The sequence below is a fragment of the Phascolarctos cinereus genome, unplaced genomic scaffold (genome assembly GCF_003287225.1).
Source record: "Phascolarctos cinereus isolate Bilbo 61053 unplaced genomic scaffold, phaCin_HiC Scaffold_1;HRSCAF=81, whole genome shotgun sequence".
Lineage (NCBI taxonomy): Eukaryota > Metazoa > Chordata > Mammalia > Diprotodontia > Phascolarctidae > Phascolarctos > Phascolarctos cinereus.
In genome coordinates, this window is record NW_027555514.1 from 49,530,137 (window position 1) to 49,551,490 (window position 21,354).

General features: G+C 43.1%; 1 pseudogene; it reads right to left on the minus strand.

Annotated features, from left to right (window-relative positions):
- Window positions 1-2,337: 2,337 nt before the first annotated feature.
- LOC110209171 (ribosomal biogenesis protein LAS1L pseudogene) lies at window positions 2,338-9,088 on the minus strand (annotated as a pseudogene).
- Between the last annotated feature and the right edge of the window lie 12,266 nt (window positions 9,089-21,354).

The following is a 21,354-nucleotide window of genomic DNA, read 5'->3' on the forward strand; positions in this document are numbered from 1 at the left end:
TAGAAATGGTGATTTGGAAGGCAAGTTTAATATTAAAATATAAAACTGCACTAAGACTTTTGGGACACCCTGTATGTTTCTCTCCCATTAGAAGGTAAGCTTCTTGAAGATGTCTGTCCTTCTTAAGATGCTATCTACAGTACCTACAACATAGTAAGAGCTTAATGCGTTTTGACTGATAGGTAGTGTATTTTTCTCCTTATTTTATAGATGAAGTCACTGGGGCTCAGAAAAATAGAGATTTGTGTAGGACACATAGCTGAGGCACAAATGCCAATCTTCTGAATTCTAGTCCAGGTGTTCCATTACACCAGATTATTCCTCAGATGCCCTCTCTTAACTGAGGACAAAATTAAAATTGTATTTTGTAACTCAAAATTATGTTAATATTTTATGTGATTCAACATTTCAAGGAGGCCTAATTTTAATTGCTCCCTCCCCTAAGATACTTCATAACCCCTTATGTTTGTTGAAATAAATGGGGGGGGGGACCAGTAGTCAGTGCCAGCTAGTTTGGCAGGAATGAAGCACTTCGGGAGAAGGAAGAGCATTTGTCTGTGGTCAGCAAATAGGCCTGCGAAGTGATGAGGTTGATGAACTGAAAGGCCAATGTGTACAACAGGACATCTGCATGAATTTTGTCTTCAAGTGTTAGGATGGAGAAGAGGTTCTTTGGAAATAAGAGGAAGTTGGGAGTAAAATCAAAATAGGAGGAAGCATTTTGCCTAGCTTGCCCATCACCCTTCCACAACAACCTAGAAACTTCTCCATATGGAATTCTGATAAGGAAAGCAGTGACTCATTTTTCCAGCCCAGCTTTGAAAAACAGAAAGGTCTGCAGACACTAAGGCTGGGACTGACCAGGAACATGCCCCTCTAGCAGGAACTCCAGCACCCAGAGAAGGGGGGCTGAAACAATACACCAGGGTAAAAAGAAATCCCAGAAGATCCCTGAACCAGTGCTAAGTGTGAGAACAGGTGTGACCTGACAGCTCTGCCTTCCGTTACTCAAGTCCAGGTCACAGATCCAAAGCAGAGAGCTGGGGACCTTGGCTAAATACTGAGCACAGAATAAGTTCCTTAAACATAGCTGTGTGGCTCTGAGCCCAGGAATACAGTGGCAATTCAGTTCTAGCCTTTAGCCAAGCACATAAACCTGCAGTAGAATAACTAAAACATGATATCTAGACCATAGCAGAGCCAGCAATTCAGTGGCTCTGTCCTGGAGCAGTCTACTGAAACTCAACCATGCACAAGCCAGTAAATTCAAACCTGGGTTAGGGACTTGTAAGGCTCAGACAAAAAGGGCAGAGAAGAGACCTTTCCCCACATCACATGGCTTTGGGATCACTAAAGCTTACAAACTTCCAAAGTGAATTGTAAAAGCTCCAGAAAAATGTAAAAAGGCAAAGAAGTCCCACTCAGAAGTGATCGCAGCTCACCATTAATAATATAAAGTCCAAATTCAAAAAATAGGTTGGAACAGGGATGGGGAACCTTTGGCCTTTGAGGCCACATGTGGTCCTCTAGGTCCTCAAGTGCAGCTCTTTGACTGAATCCAAACTTCACAGAACAAATCTCAAATTTCACAGAACAAATCCTTTTATTAAGGAGATTTGTTCTGTGAAGTTTGGATTCAGTCAAAGAGCTGCACTTGAAGACCTACAGAGCCACATGTGGCCTTGAGGCGGAAGGTTTCCTACCCCTGGAAGAATAAGCAAACCAAAAGGAACCTGACCATAAAGAGCTGCTACAGTAACAGAGAAGCCCAAGGCACAGAGAAGGCAAAGCCTTCAGTATAGACTGGACGCAAGCCCAACAAGAATTCCTACAAGAGTTACAGTTTTAAAAAGAGCACAAAATACTTTTTTGTTAAACTAAGAGTGGTAGAGGAAAAAATGGGAAATGAGAACTATGCAAGAAAGTGAAAAGAGAATAGCTTGGTAAAAGAGGTACAAAACCTTACTGAAGAAAACAACTCCTTGAAAATTGGAATCGGCCAAATATATGCTAATGACTCCATTAATACATCAAGAAATTTAAAAAGAAATCAAAAGATGAGCTATATTTTGCTGAAAGGTATCATGTACCTGAACATAAATGCACCAAATACCATAGCATCTAGATTCTTAAAGGAAAAGATAAATGAATCACAGGAGGAAACAGTAAAACTATAAGAGTGGAGAACTTCAATTTTCAAGTTAAAGGAATATAACTATTTCTTAGTTGTACCAGGCAACTTCAAAAAAAATGGCCATATATTAGGGCAGTGGTGTCAAATTAAAACAGAAACAGAGCCCCAACTGACATATTGACACAAAAAACCACAGATTAGCATTATCTATGCTCCATTGTATTTTTATTTATTTTGTTAAACATTTTCCAATTACATTTTAATCTGGCTAGGGCTGTACTCAGGAGTTTTGCAGGCCAGGAATTTGATAACTCTGTATTAGGGAACAAATATATCACAAAGAAAAAGAGAAAAGCAGAAATAATAAATGTCTTTTTCTGGTCATGATGCGATAAAAATTACATTTAATAAAAGGCCTTTGAAGCCCAGATGAAAATTAAACTGAAAACTTAATCCTAAAAAATGGGTGGGTCAAAGAACAAATCACAGAAAGAATAATTTCATTAAAGATAATGACAACAATGAAAAAACATATCAAAATTTGTGGGATTTAGCCAAAGCAGAACTTAGGGTAAAATTGGTATCTCTAAATGTTTACATCAACAAGAGAGAAAAAGCAGATCAATGAACTGGGCATACAACTAAAAACAAATTAGAAAACCAAAAAATTAAAAATTCCTAATTAAACAACAAAACAAAAATCCTGAAAATCAAAAAAGGGATCAATAAAATGTAAAGTGAAAAAAAGTAGAATAAACTAGGACCTGTTTTCTTGGAAAACAACAATAATAAAATAGATAAGCCACTGGCTAATGTGATTTTACAAAGAAAACCAAACTTAGTATCAAAAATTAAAAAGGTGAATTTAAAAGCAATTATTAGGAGCTACTTTGCCCAATTAGAGGCAAAAAGTAAATGAAATTGATAAATATTTGTAAAATTATGAATTGCCCAGATTAACAAAACAGGAAATATAATACTTAAAATAATCTTATCTTAGAAAAAGTTATCAAATAAGCCTTAAATGAACTCCATGAGACAAAAACCCCAGGACCCGATTAGATTTACAAGTAAATTCTACCAAACATTTAAAGAACAATTATTTCCAATACTACATATACTTTTGAAAAAAAAAATAGGTAAAGAAGGAGTTGTACCAAATTCCTTCTATGACACAAATATGGTCTTGATAGTTAAACCAAAGAGAGTCAAAACAGATAAAGAAAACTACAGACCAATTTACCTAATGAAGTGATACAGAAATTTTAAATAAAATACCAGCAAGATTACAGCAATATATCACAAAGGTCATACACTATCACCAGTATAGATTTATACCAGGAATGCAGGGCTGGTTCAATATTAGGGAAACTATAGGCATAACTGAGCACATTAATAACAAAACCAACAAAAATCACATTTATTTCAATAGATGCAGAAAAAATGTTTGACAAAAAACAACACCCATTCCTGTTGAAAACACTAGAAAGCACAGGAATAACTGAAGCCTTCCTTATATCTTTAAAATCAAGAGCTAGCATTATCTATAATGGGGTTAAGCTAGAAGCCTTACCAATAAGATTAGGAGTGAATCAAAGATGTCCATTATCACCATTATTATTTAATATTGTACTAGAAATGCTAGCTATTACAGTAAGACAAGAAAAAAGAAATTAAAGAAATACACATGGGCAAAGAGAATATCACTCTTTGCAGATGATTTGATGGTTTACCTAGAGAATGAACTAAAAAACTAGCTGAAACAATTAACAATTTGAGTAAAGTTGAAGTATATAAAATATACCCACACAATTCATCAGCACTTCTGCATATTACCAACAAATCCAGGAAATTATAAAAAGAGAAATTCCATTTAAAATAATGACAGTATAAATACCTGGGAGTCTGTTAAGACCCACACAAGAACTACATGAACACAATGACAAAACACTCTTCACACAAATAAAGACAGAGCTAAATAACTGGAGAAATGCTAATTGCTCATGAGTAGGCTGAGCCAATATAATAAAAATTATAATTACCTAAATTAAGTTATTTAGTGCCATACCAAACTACCAAAGAACTACTTTGTGGAGCTAGAAAAAATAACAAACTTCATCTTGAAGAACAAAAAGTCAAGAATATCAAGGGAATTAATCAAAGAAAATAAGAATGGGGGCCTAGCAGTACCAGTCTCAAATTATATCACAAAGATGTAATTATCAAAACAATTTGGTACTGGGTAAGAAATAGAAAGTTGTTCAGTGTAACAGATTATACAGTACAGAAACAAATGAACATAACATATAGTTTGATAAACCCAAGTTCACAGCTATTGGGGTAACGGCTCACTATTTAATAGAAACTGTTAGGAAACCTAAAAAACAGTATGGCAGAAACTAGGTACAGACCAACATCTCACATCACATACCAAGCTAAGCTCAAAATGGATATAAGATTTAGATATAAAGAGTGATATCATAAGCACTTAGTGGAACATGGAAAAAAATTACCTGTCAGATCTATGGAAAGGCGAAGAGTTCATGACCCATGGGTGGTAAAATGAATAATTTTGATTAGATAAAAGTTAAAAAGTTTTTGCTCAAACAAAACCAGTGCATTTAAATTAGAAGAGCAGGAAAGTGGTGGGGAAAATATCTTTGAAGCAAATTTCTCTGGTAAATGTCTTATTTCTAAAATACATAAATGACTGAGTCAGATTTACAAGAAAAGGAGCCATTCCCCAATTGATAAATGGTCAGATATGAATAGGCAGCTTTTCAGAGGAAGAAATCTAAGCTATGAAAAAATGCTCTAAATCACTATTAGAGAAATTTGAAGTAAAACAAGTCTGAGATACCACCTCACCCCCATGAGATTACCTAAGATGACCAAAAAAAGTAAAATGACATGTGCTGGAGGGGCTATAGGAAGATACGCACATTAATGCACTGTTAGTGGAGCTGTGAACTAGTCAATTACATATTCTGGAAAGCAATTTGGAACTATGCCCCCAAAGCTATTAAACTGTGCATATCCTTTGACCCAGTTAGGAAGAAATCAAAGAAAGAGAAAAAGGACCCATATGTACAAGAATATGTATAGCAGCTCTTTTTGTGGTGACAAAACACTGGAGATTGAGAGGATGACCATCAATTGGGGAATGGCTGAACAACTTATGATAAATGGATGTGATGGAACACTACTGTGCTGTAAGAAGTGATGAAAGAGATGGTTTCAGAAAAACCTGGTAAGACTTGTATGAACTAATGTGAAATGGAGTGAGAATTAAGAACAATTTATGCAATAACAGTATTGTAATAACAACTTTTAAAGACTCAAGCACTCTGATCAATGCAATAAGCAACCACAGTTCCAAAGGATTCATGATAAAGTGTGCTATTCATTTCCAGATGGAGAGCTGATGGACTCAGGGTGAAAACCGAAGCATATTTTCTCTTTGAACATGGCTAATGTGGGAATTTATTTTGTATGACTATACATATTTGTAATGGGTTTTGTTTTTCTTGCCTTCTCAATGAGTATGGGAGGGTGATGGAGGAGGTAGAGAACTGAAAACTGAAAATAAAATTCAATATTAAAAAAAGATTTAAAAAAAAAGGAAATGGAGAAAGCTGGAAAGTTCCTTCACAATTGCCCGGAGGTCAGCAGATGACAGCAACAAGAATTTGGGCAGAATGATATGAAAAAATGGATTTAATTTTAAAGAAGAGATTGATACTTAGTGATAAGACATGGAGATTATCAAAGTGGCATTAGGGAGTAAGGCTATGTTGACTGTTGTGGGGAGGGGGTGGAGATAACATTAGAAAAGGAGCTACCCATCAGTGGAGGTGTCTTCAGGAGGAAACCAGGATTACTCAAAAGAAGGAAAAGACAGAAAAAGGAAGGGAGCTGGGGGTGGGGGCCTGTCAACAACAGAGTGGCACCAGAGGGTTAGGAAATGTTTTTTTGAGTGAAGAGTTTGTCTTGAGAGTTAAAATTTGTTTCCTTTTTTTTTTTTAAAGTCATTGCCACTTGTATGACTTTGGGCTTCCTTTGTTTTTCCTCTGGATCCGAAGTGAAATTGTTTATCTAAGTGGTTGGCACTAGTCATAGCTCAGTGCCAGCAACCAGAGCTAGGATGATATTTGCCCTGGGGTGGTAACGGGGTCGCCAGAATAAATTAGTTGGGGTTTGGCTGTTGCGTGGGAAAGGCTCAGGAATACTAGACGGCATCTGTGATGCTACACCAAAATCCACTGGAGGGAGGGAAGGGGGGGAATGGACCTTGGTTTCCAGTACTTATGGTGAAGGAAGGGGTAGTGTCTGCACAAAGCAGAAGGAACCATCTGTCCCAACCTAAAGTCAGAAGAACTTAAGGTTACTTTTGATGCGATGTAGTTCACTCTGGGTCCACAGCAAGCCTTCCCTGTTTGGAGTTCCTGTGGAATCATGTGTTGCTGCAGGGGGAAAACTGTCATTTTCCTGGACTGCAGGTTGGTCCACAACAGACATCAGAGTGTAGTTGTCCAGCATGAGCTCATTGGGGTCATCTGTTTGGCCTGGAACTCTGCCCAAGGGATATTTACTCCAGTCTACATCATCTGTGCAAAGCTGCCACGCAGAGCCCTTCAGGGCAGCCTGCTTTTCAGCTAGAGCCTCAGGTCTCTCCCTCATGGGGCCCTTCCGCACTGACTCCTCCTTAACTTCCAACTCTTCCTCTGTCTTGGAAGAAAGATCTTCCCTGTCAGTCTCTGTCTCCTCCTCGTCCCCTGATTTATAACTCCTCTGCCGATCAAGCAACATAGACTGCTTGACCTGCCACTGCAGATCTTCCAGAGTGTAAACGGGCCTCCTCAAAGACACAGCCCCTTCTGTGGACCTCGGTCTGGAGTTCGGGTTCCCACCTTGGGTGTAGATGGTGCAGAGACACATAAGCTTTTCTTGGGTGTCTAGTGGGAAGGCTGGTTCCATGGTCTTGAGGACCAGTTGGAGGATGGGGGGAGTGGCCCAGCAGGCACAATCTAGACAGACATCAAGCAGCTGGGACCAATTCAAGGAGAAGTTGCGGCACACAATCTTCCATGTTTTCCGAACGGCACGCTGGCTAGAAGTGAAGTGTTCCCCACGGGGGCCATAGACCACTAGCAGTTCACTAAGCCAACTGATGAGGTAGGCTGGCCGGATCCCGGTGTCCCCAAATTCCGGAAGCACCGAGAGCATCCTTTCCAGGAGAGCCTGGGTGAATGGCTGGGATTCTAAGCCCTTCAAAAGGGGCTGCCAGAAGTGGGAAAAGCACCGGGGCAACACAAGGCTGGTCAGATTCATGTTTCTTGCTGGTTGAATCTGCAAAGCTTCCAGCTGCTCTGCAGTAGGAATGAGGAAACCATCACTTAGCAAGATGTTCACCACAAGTGTCCTATTATCCTGGGTCAACTTCTTCATTTTTGACACCATCCATTCCACCTCCGTGGATGAGTTTGCCCAAGCCTTGATGGCCTTAGGCAGCTGCCTTAGCTCTCTGAGCACTTTAAATTGCTCTTCCTCGTAGGAACGAGCACTTTCCGGATTTTCTCATATAGCTCTTTTTCTTTCCTGGCCTCTTTAGAAAGTACATCCTCCAATACTGGCTCTTCCCCCATTTCTATCCCCTGTAAATCCATCTGGGAATCCCAGGGCTCAGACAGGTCGTTCCCCAACTGGCGGCACCAATAAGTACGCCGAAGCCAGTCTAAGACAAAGTCACAACCTCTTCGACAAGTATTCAACCTGGGAAGTTTCCTGTGTGTGAAATCATGACGAAGGTTTACAATCCACTCTGGGATGTGCATCTCATGTGCCAGGCGTCTCAGAGGAATATTGATGAGTTTTTGTTTTGGCTCAGTTATAAGATTCACAAATCTGACCAATGCCATGCCATAAAGAAAGACAAGTTCTTGAGAGCCCACAGTGCTGTTCTCATCCATAACCTTGCATCTCACCAGGTCTGCTGTGCAGGATACCGCAAGGGGGAGGTTATTGCCACAACGGCTCTTCCAGGCAGTCACTCGGTCTAGTGCATACTTCTGCAGCTTAGTATCAGAGCAGAAGAGGTAGACCATCACCTGGTCCCACTCTGCTTTGCTGCGCCAAGGCACCACGCTGCCTCCCCTAGTGTCTTCCAGCTCCGTGTCCCTGGACTGGGACCGGGAGGCTGTTTGGGGCCCAGAGGCTGTTTGGGGCCCAGAGGCTGACTGGGGCCTGGACACTGACTGGGGTCTGGATGCTGGCTGAGGCCGGGAGGCTGTCTGGGGCCCAGAAGCTGTCTGGGGCCCGGAGGCTGTCTGGGGCCCAGAGGCTGTCAGGGGCCGGCAGGCTGACTGGGCCCGGGACACTAGCAGGGGCCGGGAGGCTGGCTGGAGCCTCGGCACTGACTGCGTGCGAGATGCCGGCTGGGCTCCCGCCGGTGACAGTTTAGTTGACCTTATAACTGAACTTCTTGGTACTGCTAGCACCTGCGACTGCACTGAGTGTACCGACTGTACCAGGGGAGCCTGCACCACGGGGGTCTGCACCACGGGGCTCTGTACTGCTGGTGCCTGTACCCGCATCTTCTTCCGGCGCCGGCGTGCCTGGGTCCAGAAAATATCATCCTTCTTATCCATGCTAGTTCTCGAGCTGATCACTGGCAAACTGGCCACCTGGGAAGGAACTGGGAGAGGAATTTCAGCAGAACGAGGGACTGCCCGACCTAGCCGCAGAACTGGCCGAGGAACCGCGGCTGCTCGAGGAGCTGCCCGAGGAACTGCCCCTGCCCGAGGACTTACTGCAGCCTCACGAGGCCCTGCCGCCGCCCGCGGACCTGCCGCCGCCCGAGGACTTCCCGCCGCCCGAGGGCCTGCTGTGGCCCGAGGACTGACCGATGCTCGAGGACTGGCCGATGCTCGTGGACTGACCGGTGCGCGCGGACTGGCCGGAGCACGCGGGCTTCCCGCTGCCCGTGGACTAGCTGCTTGCCGAGGACTGACCCCCGCCCGAGGACTCTCCGCCGCCGCCGCCCGTCTAACAAGGCCCGCCAGCGCGGCGGGGGTCCGCTGCCGGGGACGACCCCGCTGGGGGCCGCTGGCCAGGCCGTTCACCTGCTGCTGCTGCTGCCGCTGCTGCTGCCGCTGCTGCTGCCGCTGTTGCTGCCGCTGCTGCTGCTGCCGCCGCCGCCGCTGCTGTCGCTGCTGTCGCTGCTGCCGCTGCTGCCGCTGCTGCGGCGGTCCACCTGCCGCCGGGGAGCGCCGCCGCCCCCGCCGCCGCCAGGGCCAGGGCCACACGCCGACCAGGCTGTCCACCCACTGCCGCCGCGGCCGCCGTGGCCGCAGCCGCCGCCACTGCCACTGCCACTGCCACTGCCACACCCCGGCGCCGCCCAAACCGCCCGGGACTTCCAGCCTCTGCCGCCGCTGCCACCGCCGCCACCAAGGCCACACGCCGCCACCCGGGCCGTCCAGCCGCTGCCGCCAAGGCCGCCGCCGCCGCCGCCAACACCGCCTCCGCTGGCCGGGCGGCGCAATCACCGCCGCCGCGGTCCACCTGCCCCGGGAGGCCGCAGCTACCTCCGTGTCCGCCAACGCCGCCACCAGACACCACTGCCGGGGCCGTCCGCCCGCTGCCGTGGCTGCCGCTGCCCGGGTGCCCACGCCGCCGCGGCCCGCCGCTACCTCCGCCGCTGCTGCAGCGGGGGTTGGCCTAGCTCTGCTCGGCCCCGAGCGAGCCCAGAACCAGGCCCGAGGGGCGGGGCTGGGATGGAGGAGGAGGAAGAGGAGGAGGAGGAGGAGGAGGAGGAGGAGGAGGAGGAGGGCGGGGAAAGCTCGGGTATAAGTGCCTACTGCGGACTGCGGCACAGCACACCCACCGCCGCTGCCACCGACCCCTGCCGCTGGCCACTCGGACACCGCCACCTGCAGCCAACGCCGCCGGGACACCGCTGCCCAGACGCACCGCCGCCCACAGCTGCCACCGCTGCCACCGCCACCAGGAGCTGCCTCCGCCTCTGCCCAGCACGGTCAGTCGGAGCCAGAAGAGCGCCCGATGCAAGCAGCCTGCAGAGGAAGGAACGCCCAGCCTGCCGGGAACTGCACTGCAGACCAGCCAGACAAAGGGCGGAAGGGGCTCCCACGTAATTCCGCTAGAAGAAGGAGGCGGGGTCTGGAGGCGGGGCGAGAGATGTGATTGGCTCTGCTTTTTCTGCAAGGTTTCCTCCCCTGCTCCTTCTCCGCAGCCCCGCCCGTTGGTGAAGACCAGCCCTACCAATCCCTCCCCCTCCTGCAGATATTCCTTCTGAGATTTGAAGGGGCCCATTGTGATTCCGGCCCCCCCCCAACGTTCCCTTCAGGCTAAACTCTCCCAATTTCTGCAGTTAATTCTCCTGTGGTGTGAACTCTAGGTTCTTTGACAGTCTAGTTGCATATTATCATCATAATTAGCATTTATATGCTGCTTTGAGGGCCAAAGCACTTTACAGATGCTATCTCATTCTATGCTCAGCACAACCTGGGAGGCTAGGTGGTATTATTATCCCCGTTTTATAGGTGAGGAAACAGGATAAATGATTTGCTCAGTCCCGAAGCTAGTGCCCGAGGCCCTATTTGAACTAGGGTCTTTTACTCCGGGCCAGGAGCTCTATCCTCCTGTGCTCCTACCACCCCTAAAAAGGGCCTCTCAACACAGCCCACAGCCCAAGATCGCAGGAGCTCTTCTGGCTGCCACATCACATGCTGACTCATATTGAGCTTTCAATACACTAAAACCCCTCGATTGTTTCCAAACTGCTAATGCTGCCTCGCCCATCTTGTACTTGTGAAACTGATTTTTTTTTTATGCTCAAGTGTAACTATATATGTATAATACGTACATATATAAGTATATGTATATTTATCTCTGTTGAATTTCTTCTTATTAGATTCCTACCAGTCCTTAACACATAAACCAGCAGTGAACAAGGTAGGACTCTATATTCAGTTAAACCCAATTGAAAATACTCAGTGCCCACTACTACAAAGCACCACCTATGGTGGGTACTAACGATAGAAAGAGAGAAATAAAATGATCCCTGCCTTCAAAGAGGTTTCATTTTACTGAGGGCAACATGTACGTAGGTTAGAAAAATGAAATGGAGTTTGAGGAAGGGGAGAACAGTCCCAATTGGGGCAGAGACTAGGGAAGGCCGTAGAGAATTAAGGCTACAAATTCGGTGGGTTTTTAGAGGCCAGAAAAATCAATGAAAGAATTTAGTATAATAGAGAAGGTACTCGATTGAAAATTGAGAGGCTTGGCTTCCAGTCCTGGCAATTGACCAGCTATGAAACCTGGAGAGAGTGACTTATTCTCTCCAGGCCTCTGCTTCCTCACTTGCAAAATAAAGGGATTTGACCCCAGCACAGGTTCTTAACCTTTTTTTTTTGTCATGGATCCCATTAGCAGTCTGGTGAAGCCTAGGAACCCTCTCTCTGAGTAATGTTTTTAAATGCAAAAATGAAGTACCTAAATTTACAAAGGAATCGTCATTGGTTTTTACATTACAATAGAGTTATCAACATATTAAAAACCCATAACACTTCCCCACCCTCAGATTGAAAACCCCTGAAATAGAGGATCTCTAAAGTTCCTCTGCATCCTAAAATTTTAAATTCTACCACTGGAGTAGTCAAGGCAGGTGGAATGGAACTTGACCTGGGCCTTGAGATGGATAGGATTTTTGGATGGCTGAAGAGAAGGTATTTTAGGCCAAAGGAAAAAGTACATGGAGTTATTTATGGAGGTGAAGAACTTGACGCTGGTACAAAAGAAAACTGAGAAAGAACTGAGTTCAAATCCAGCCCCAGACACCAGCTGTCTGGTTTTGAGCGGGATAATAATATGATGAAAGCAATATTTAAGAAATATTAGTCTAGAAGTGGTGGGTAGGTTGGGTGGAAGGAGGTAGAGACTAGAATCAAGGGCAGCTAAGAAGTTGCTGTGTCTGGGTAGACATGGCATGGTAAGAGATTGAAGTGGGGTAAGATGGTGAAGGGGAGAAAAAAGGGAAGAATTGATAGAACTTGGTAGTGACTGATTAGGCATGGGAGATGAAGGAGAGGAAGGAGTCAGAAGTGACTCCCAGATATCAGCCTAGGTATTGTATTTGACAAATATGGGGGGGGGGGGGAGAATAAAGAAGGAAATGGTTTTGGAAAGAAAAAGATGAATCTGGTTTTGGACTGCTCAATGTGTGAATTAAGAGTGAGACATCTGATAAGCAGTTAGGGATATTAAATTGGAGTTCAGATGAAAGAATAGGCCTGGAAAATAGATTACTATATTGGGCCTGGGGTGGAGCAGGGTGGATGAGCCAGGGAAAGCAAGGAGTGAATCCCATAGAGTGGGGGTGGGAAACCTACAGCCTCAAGGCCACATGTGGCCCTCTAGGTTCTCAAGTGCAGCTGAACCCAAACTTCACAGAACAAATCCCCTTAATAAAAGGATGTGTTCTATAAAACTTGGATTCAGTCAAAGTGTCTCACTTGAGGCCATAGGTTCTCCTCCCCTGGGGTTAGGACACCCCAATAAGGATGATGCTTGCAAATTAGGGCAGCCCTCTTCAACCCTCCTCCAAACAAAATAAACATTATTTTTTCAGACTAAACCCCCTCAAAATGGGACTGTGACTAACAGTTCTCTAATAGCCTGTCAAACTTAGTAGGCCAGGGATTAATACCGCCACTTGGGATTGGGAAGAAACAGTTTGGAATACAATCAGTGATATCACCAGGGAACCTTGTACATAATAGTTTGCAGGAAGGAGTCCACAATAGTCTAAGGTTCCTGAGTCCCATGCTTCAGGGAAACTGCAGCCCAGACAACTCCAGGGGTCATGATTGATTTAGGATCAAAGATGATTTTTTTTTTTCCTAGTAAGATGTCTTGCCCGGCATGTCTCATCAGTTTTCCACCCCTAAAGACACTGGCAGGAAGGTACCTACCAGCTAGGAAAGTAGAAGTTTCTAACATGGAATGTACCCCATATAGAAGCTTCCACAAATGGGAGGCTTCCTGAGAAGAGGAAAGGAAGGAGGGGCACCTGACTGAGAAACAGACAACCTGTTGGACAAAGTAAGATTAAGCCAGGAAAGCCAGAAGTTTCTCCTAACAACAGTAGTTAGTGGCAGAGGCACTACTCAACCTTAGAGGACAGGGCTAGAGATATAAAAATATACCCAAACAATGTTGGCCAAACTCAATGGTGACATCCAGAGAAGGTAAACTAGAAGTAAAAATCAGAAGGGAGTGGAAGATGGGCAGAGAAACATGATTATGTATGGGATAACCTTGGAGCCTTTGAATTTACGTGGTGCCAAATGGTTAAACCCTTAGTAAGAAAAGATTTGAAATAAAGCAGTGGTATATGATCAAAATGAGCAAAAATGGGTCTATTTCATTTAAGCAGTAACACCTTTAAAACTTGACCCCTTGGCAGGCAGGGCTGAACTGGTCCAAAAAGAAATCATGAAAAATCATGATGACAGACAGGAAGAACAAAGAAGTTGAACAAAGGAAGGAGTTGCAGGGGGTGAGAGAATGGGCTAAAAAGTATATTCCATGAAGTTTAAAAGGATAAAAGACCATTGTGGAAAGTGGAGTTGGTGTGTGTGTGTGAAGGGTGCCACGCATGTGAAGGGTTTTGAGCAGGATAATAATGTGATGAAAGCCAATATTTAAGCATGGGAATCGCTTACCTTTCTAAGTGGTAGCTGGTGGTTGGGACATTTCAGGGAGCCAAACTTGACTCTAAATTTCACAAAAACACAGATTTTGTTGTTGTTCAGGCACGTCCTACTCTTTATAACCCTATTTGGGGTTCTCTTGGCAAAGATACTGGAGTGGTTTGCCATTTCCTTCTCCAACTCATTTTACAGATGAAAAAAACTGAGGCAAACAGGGTGAAGTGACTTGCGCAGGATCACACAGCTAGTAAGTGTCTGAGGCTGGATTTGAACTCATGAAGATGAGTCTTCCTGACCCTAGGCTTGGTACTGTATCCATTGTGCCACCTAGCTGCCCCTAAAACACAGATACCTCCATTAAAAAAAAATCTATTATGTTAGCTGTTTCCCTGGATGATCTGAAACTTCTGTTATTTCCATTCAGTTAGTATGGTAAGTTTCTGTCCAGGAAAATGTAGTTGATAAAATGTTGGGGGATTTTTCCCTTATAACTTTTCTAATTCTATCACTGGCAGATTTGCCCTCAGATTGTTTCCTCCAATTCTTTTCCTTGCTTCTAAAGCAAAACCCTGTCCTTTGTTTTTCTTTTGCAATGTAAAATAAGTAGTAGTCTCTTTAATAAAGTCATATGGGCTTCTACCTTAGTGTTAGACTCTTTTCCTGTGTGTCATTAATTTCAAAGTATATTTGTTTCTCTCTACTATGCAGATTGTCTCTCTGACAGCTAAGAATGATTAAATGTCTTCATTAGGGAAAATATTCTTTGTGACAGGAAATGTCATCCCAGGAAAGAAACATTGGGGCTTGAACTTTTTGTCTTTGTAGTATGTCTTACTATTTAAGATACATTAAACATTCCCTCAGACATAAAAGATATTTTGTGAGGTTTTTTTTTAAAGGAATAGTTTCATCTCTACTCACTAGCTGATCAAGAAAATGAGGTCTAGAACCTACAGAAGAGAAAGGGAGGAAAAGTATCACTACTTTAAGTAACCCTTATAAACTCTGGGAATTCTTGTCCTAAATCAAACTCAGACTGGTAAGTCAGATCCCCCAGATCAAAGCTGGCTAGCTACATCTCCTCTTCAGGATCCTAGGGGTTCCTCTAATGGGATAGCGGGGGTATCTTTCTAATTCTATTGGCTCAAGCCTCCATTTTGATGTGTTCTCCCTAATATGTCAATTATCAATTATAGTTGGTATCTCCTCTATATCTTTTATTAACCCAGCTATTATTGTCTTAGTATTATTTAGACAATTAGCATCAATTAGATTTTACAAATGGATATTTTCCTGAGAAAATAGAGGCAGAACAGAAGTACAGACACATTTCCTCCTACCTCCGCACCAGGGTCGTACTTTCCCCTATACAACCTTAGTTCCTATGGAAAATGAGTTGAAACTTAAAAGTAGTTGCTACAAAGCATTTGCCCCATTAAGTTCTCTTCCAGATGCTGCAAACCGAATGGATAAAATTATTCCTGTACTTGCAGAAACTGGCATCTAAGCTACTAATCTAATACACAGCTGGGCTGGACCCTGTCAGTTTCTCCTCACTAGATTTAGCTACCAGCTGCTAGTTTTGGAATGGGGACTTCAGTTCCTGGACCTTTCCAGATCTCACAAAGTAATAGTTTAATATAGTTTATTGGCAATGAATATTCACAACAGAGGTGCTGTGTCCATGGCTCATTTGGGGAGATGGGCAGGAAGCCCCTGCTACTACCTCTGTCCCTACCCAGAGGCTTACAGCAGTCCTTGCCTCAAACACTGCCGAGAAAGAGAGGTCTATCTGGCTGGTGGGCAGGCTTTTGAATGCACATCCAGTTCTGGCTCAGCACAAATCAGAAAGCCTTTTTTCCCACTATATGGTAAGGGGACAGGGAGCAGTCACAGACTACCTGCACATACTCCGAAGTCCACGTGGGAGAGTTTCTCAGGCAGAGCACACAGCACATGTTCATAAGGACTAGTCCACTGCTACCCTTTTATGCTTAACTATTGCACCATGAAAGCACACAAAAGACAGCGTATAAAAATTTACTGAGAAGTTATATCTTTTGCAGGTGAATTGGTTGTTAACATAAAGAAAAAAACAACGAATAAAGCACGCTCAATTGTTCTTTCAGACAATTGCCAATAGCAGCAGCCCCAGATTCATGAAGACTGCCATTTTTTAAAGATTCTGCCTTTAGGTGGAGTTAGAAATTTGAAATTGCAACATTGGATACACTTAATATTTTGGTCATTTCAGATTCCGTGGTCCTTTATGTATCTAATGCTAGTGTGCAGCACTTTCAATGTATGTCTATGATGTAATGGGGTTTTCTCTTGTATTTTCCCACAGTTCAGTTGATTTTTATTTTAGGTAAGAAGGTGGATGTTCTGGTACCTTGTCAGGGCCTTGATGCTTTGACAATTTAATTTGCCCTTTCCTCCTGGGATATTTAGCACCTTGGGGACATGAATAAACTCATAGCAGTGGAAGTTTTTATAAGGACACAAAGAAAAAAAAATGGAAATAGAGAAAGATAATGGCTGCATAGATCTGGAATGCTCTGTGAGCCATGTCCCATCATGCCTGGATGGAGAAGGCAGTAATGTCTCTCTGATGGCTGTGGGGCATCACAGTAGCTAGGGCCTGAGGTTGGTGTTTGTTCCCATCCTGCCAAACAAGAACAATCAATGTAGTCCAAAAAGCAAGTGGATAGGGCAGCCAAGGATTCCGTGATCATGTGAGGCATAGCAAATGATCAGTGCAAGCCCAAACCTGCTCCTACCTACCTGAGACGCTGCTGTGAACGACTGACTAGTTCACCTATCATAGCACAGACTGGGGAGAGATTGATTAGATTCCAGATTGTGTGGTGGAGGAGTAGCAAAGTAGGGGACACAAGCAGTGGAGAATGAGAAAAGACAGTGGAGTCCAGCCTGGAAGGGTAGAGAAGATGATTTGAGTATTGAAATGTAAGTGATGGTCCTGTGCTATGTTATCTGTGGCTTGACGCTTCTAGAGATAATTATGCTTTTTCTTGATCTCATTTAAACTGCTTTGTTTTACAATATGAGGGATAAATAATTTGTTAACATCTGGATCTGAGAAGAGGGAATTTCTCCTGGGATGGGGGCTAAGTCAATGTATAACATGTTGAATTGGACCTGCATGGAGGAACGGGCACAAAGGGATCTTGCCTGCACACCCCTAAAGAACCTATTAATTACATAGAAAAAAGAATGCAGTTGATAAGCAGTGATTTTTTTCTCTTTAACAAAAATCCATAGGAAATTATCTTTAGTAGTTTTAAAAATCCCAAGAAGACAGAAGAATATGGAAGGGAAAAAACCCCCAAACCTAACTGTATGAGTTTGAAAAAAAAGCTTAAAAGGGAGTGACTTTTAGTCTGCTTCTAGCAATGCCTCTCCCCCATATACATAAGCCCAAAACCTTAACCCCTAAAACACTTATGGACAACTACAAGATATTTCTTAGTCCCTATATATCCAAATATTGTTGTAGATTTTTTTGGATTCATTTACAGCCTGCATTAGCTTTTGTTTTTTCAAGGGAACTCATGAGGCTAAGCTTCCCTTTCTCCCATCTTTTAGGTCTACAAATGATGTCTAACCTCTGAACACAGTTGGGATGAAAATTATTCCTAACACAATGAATTACCCTTGCAAGATCTGTCTGCTTATTCTTTCATTTGTCTTTGCTTTCTTCTTTCAAGCCAAATGAACATTATTTCTCTGACTAAACATTTCCCTTTTTCCCTGTTTAAAGCTTCAGTGGTTTCCAAATGTTGTCTACTTCCAACCTTTTTCAGCATCTGCCTAAATTTCCACTTATTTAGACTTCTGTACTTGTCATTTTTTTCTCATTTCCCGTGGGTAGTATGTAACAGTCAATATTCAACAAGCATTTATCAAGAGCCTACTCTATGAGAGGAACTGTGTTAGACATTGAGGATACATAGACAAAAAATATAACAGTCCCTGCCTTCTCAGAGCTTACCTTCTGTTAGAAGGAAACAGCATGTTCATAGAGAATTAGGCACAGAATATATACAGCACAGATACAAAGTAATTTCTGGGAGGGAACACTAGGGATTGATGGGATACTTGGGATGAAGTTGCTGAAGAAAGTGGCACCTAAACTGAGCTTTAAATGAAGCTAGGAATTGCATGAGGCAGAGGTAAAGAGGGAGAGCAGTCTAGGCAAGTGGAATGGAATGTACCAAGGCATGGAGATGAAAGATAGAATCCCATGTAGAGAAATGGCAGGCAGGTCAATTTGGCTGTAAAGTAGAGCGAAGGGGGGATAGGGATAGAGACATGATTTCAATAACAAACAGAACTTTCAGGTGAGGAAACTATCAATGCAGGTTGTCTGCAACTTATATAGAGATTTCTATAGTCTTAAAAGAGCTGCCTAGGTCCCTGAGAAGTTAAGTGACTTGTTCAAGTTCACAGAGCCAGTATGGCTTAGAGGTAGGACCTGAATGAAGGTCTTCAGTTATCTATCCACTGTACCATGTGATGAAGGAGGATAATAAGAAATAAATCTAGAAGAATATGTCTTTCCCCCCTTCAATTTATTAAGTTCCCTTAGTACATTTTATTTGTTTTCTACTGGGAGCACAGCTCTTTCAACTTCATTTCCTACTGCCTTTAACTTTCCCCTAGAGGCCCTTAATTACATTTTAATGATAGGTTACTAGAGTCATTTTCAAGTGTGAATTGTTTTAAGTTAATGTCATTTAAAATGAAATCTATTTAAGATTTTGAATTGTTAGTCTTAATTCATAGCCATAGATCATTTGAACTACAAGGGACCACAGAGGCCATTTGTTCCAACCTCTTCATACAGATTAGGCTCAGAAAGGTGAAAGGACTTATCCAAGGTCTTGCGGCTATTGAGTATCAATATTTTCATAAGTATTTAGTATTACTCAGTCAGTAGTATTTATTGAATGCCCACCAAGTGCAGTGCTTTCCTAGATTTCCTAAGTGGGGAGCTGAAAAGAAGTAAACTCTCAGAAGTTTTCTATGTCAATGGACAGATGGAATTAACAGAAATATGACCCAAAGATGTTAAAACATTTGAATAGGGACATGGGCAAAAATGATAAAGTAAGTGGGAACAAACATTTATTAAGCAATTATTATGTGAGAGAAACTATGCAAAGCACTTTATAAATATTATCTCATTTGATTTTCACAACACTGGTAGGCAGTACTATTATTATGCTCAATTTGTAATTGAAGAAACTGAGGTACAGAGAGGTTAAGTGACTTGCTTAGGGTCTCACAACTAGTAAATGTCCGAGTCCAAATTTGAATTTAGGACTTCCTGACTTCCAGCACATTATCTAGTCTGCCACCTAGCTGACGTGTTGGTTACTGGATTAGCTACTGACCTAACTAAAGTAAGGCTATTCCTGAAAGCCATGTAGGGAACACAATTTGGAGTTTTGACGGAGGTGAGTGTTAATGGCTTGTCTCAAAAAAGTAAAAAAGAAAAAGAATTTTAGAAAGAGAAAATGTCATTCATGGGCTATCAATCAGTTAAAAGCATTTATTGAATTTATACTCTAATCAATGCCCTAGGAAAGAAATGGAGAACATGACCCCGGTTCCCAGGATCCTGCAATCTAATTAAAAGATCAAACATATGTAAGGAGGATGCCCAAGTGAGACTTCAACAAAAGCTAAACATCTGCAGAGGTTAAAAAACTAATACATTGAAGGATAAAGGGCAAAGCCTTCAGATACAAAATAAATATTCAGACCCCAGACAAGGTGGATGACTTGAATTACTTAATTGCATACAAAGAGACCAGAAAGACAATTCATGTAACTGTCCCTAGTCACCCAAATATGGATCATCCTAAGGGAACATGGAGTTGTTTATAGATAGAAGAGGCTATTGAGCAGGGCAGGAAGAATTTGTTAAAAAGGAGAGGCAAGTCTTTCATGTGCCCAGTCAGGTCTAGCAGCCATGGAGGCTGGTGTGGAGCCCACTGAGTGACCTACCCAGCCAAGACACTGAAAACTGATGCAAGCCCAGCTGAACAGTTGAGTGCCTTGTAGATATATATGAGAATACTCTGGAGAGGAAAAGTATATCAAAACCCTACAGTTCTGGAGTGATTAGTTTGCCTTGGCCACATTTATCTCCAAGGCATGTGGTTTACTACTATTGTACTTTGGACTACTGCCCACTTTTTCCTCTCTTCTAGAATCTGAGTATATTTGTTGGAAAATGTGCTCCCAGTGTTGTGAGCACATTGTATTTACTGTTCCTTCTATGGGCCTATTTGAAGAAATAACTTTTGTAAAAATCAAATCAATCTACTGACTGATTATTAAGGAAAGTGTAACTGGTTGGGGTTCATAAGCTAGTGTGTGGGAGGATAATAGCCCTGCAGGGTTACACCTAGAACTCTGCAAGTAGTAATAGTCAGCCATGTGGGGCCCCAGTTGATTAGTGGTGTTGTTAGTTGGGAGATACAGGGAGACTTTTCCCATATGTGATAAGTCAATGACCTTTGCCCTGCATTCCTGTTACTCTGCTGAGTCTGGGACTCCCTTCAGAAACTGTGCAACTCTCTAAGACTCTAAGTTTTTTTAAACCACTTTGGTTATCTTTTGTTTTTACATCACCATTTTTCAAATCTATTCCTCCCCACACCCCTCCCCAGGAAGGGAGGTAGGATCTGGACCTGTAATTTCATTTGAATAGAGCTCTCTATTAATGCATTATCTTGTTAGCAATTTAGTGTTAGAGCTTAGCACAGAGCCTGGCACAATTAAGTAGGCACTTAATACAAGTTTATTGATTGATTGATTGATTGGAGAGCTGCCTACAACACTGAGAAGTTAAGTGATTTGCTCAGGGTTGCACAGCCAGTATGTATCAGAGAGGGGCTTTGAACCAAGGTCTTCCTGGCTTACACTCTTTTCACTAGATGTCTACATGTTGCCTCTCTCTTGTAATAATGAATGAAAGAAGGGGGAGAGGGAGAAAGCAGTCCAGTAAAACTAACACATTAACCAAGACTGACAACATATGCAATGTTCCACACCCATAGCCCCCAACCTCTTTAAGAAAGGTGAGTCAAAAAGCACGTATTAGTCACCTACGATGTGCTAGGCTTTGTGCAAAGAGCTGGAGGGACAAAGAAACAAAACAAAGTGTGATATTTTAACTCTAAGACCATAAGTGAAAAAGAGTTGCCAATCTGCATTGATTCAGGGAGTTCCTACATGTGTAGTTCACATCACCAAAGAAATCACAGGAATGTAATGTATGCGTTACTGACAAATTTCAGCTAGGATTGGGCGGCAGAAGATGAAAAGTATTGTAACACAGTCATATAATCGGCTTAGAAATACCCAGGCACAATGGAGGAGAGCAAACGGGGTGTGTGTGTGTGTGTGTGTGTGTGTGTTGTGTGTGTGTGTGTGTGTGTGTGTTGGTTGACGGAG